We start from the raw sequence: 1,267 nt of genomic DNA, 5'->3' as shown, positions 1-1,267 counted from the left end.
TCGATAGTAAAGAGTAGAAGGAGTTCCATTATTTCAGTCATGTTGATCGATAATGATGCTTCGCGTGTAAAAAATCCGTGGTAAAATCGAACATGAGACGAAAGGTCGTTGGTATAAAACTACACCTACATAGTTCCAGCGATCTAACGGCACCGGATCATCCGCATATCAAACGCTATCGAAAATATCAGTTGCCACGGCTGGTTCACCTACTTTCAATATCTGTCTTTCGTTTTACGACACGATACTGATTAGTTCAGCCACGTGTGAACGATTTTTCTCCGACCGACAGGTTTATGTGATCTATCGAGATCAGGTAACAATCGGTGATCTTGATACCGCGTCATTGACTTCAGCTCCTAATAAACGGTTACTGAGAATGGTTGCAATCCATTAATTCCTCGTTTCGTTGATAGATAATAACGCGTTGTAAATATTCATCCATAAAAATCAATAAGAAACCATTGAATGGTAAAGGGTTAACATGAGATGATACAATATAAAATTGTATATTTAAATATGTATCTGAATTTTTAATTTATAAGAAGATAATGACGAATGACCATAATTTATAAGATGATAATGTAGAATGTAATGAAAATAAAAGAAATGTTACTTAAATTGAAGGCCTTCATGGTCTTCCAGTACTACTGATCGTAAAACGTGCATTCTGCGTCTTCGATCGTAATGCCATCTTGTTAAGTGCCCTTTGAACGCGAAGAGGGATAAGTGTCGACTTCGCCAATATACATCCGTAAAGTAATGATCATTATCCGGCACCTCATGATGCCCAGAATCGAGTCCTGTAACCAGTTCCGAGATGCACATCGGCCCTACTATGCGATCGTTTGAGAGACGTTAACCACGTGTTGGAATTGAGTTTCGAGTATCCGGGATACAGATTGAGTCGTTTGAAAAATCGTATCAAAATTATTCCGCACTATTCTACTACAAATTGTTAGATAAAGCTATATCGATGTTTTCCTATCTTAGTGTCTTTATTCGAGAATTACCTACCGTACAATTGATGCTAAACGATGCAAAATCTTACATAGCTTTACTTTCCAACATTATTTTACGGTCCCGCAATAAAATTTCTCTCAGGGAAATGGGTTTTCGAATATTTACGGGCATATCGAGCGTGTCACCATTAACCTGTTTAAAGTAAATGATAACAATTTGAAATATTGAGACTGCTACGTCGAAGAATGCAAAAAGACGTTTTCCGGTTAATAAATATTTTTCCTGTTGAATTAATTTATATATA

The sequence above is a fragment of the Ceratina calcarata genome, unplaced genomic scaffold (genome assembly GCF_001652005.2).
Source record: "Ceratina calcarata isolate Rehan_Ccalc_2016 unplaced genomic scaffold, ASM165200v1 scaffold111, whole genome shotgun sequence".
NCBI classification, from domain to species: domain Eukaryota; kingdom Metazoa; phylum Arthropoda; class Insecta; order Hymenoptera; family Apidae; genus Ceratina; species Ceratina calcarata.
This window is presented reverse-complemented; position numbering follows the sequence as displayed.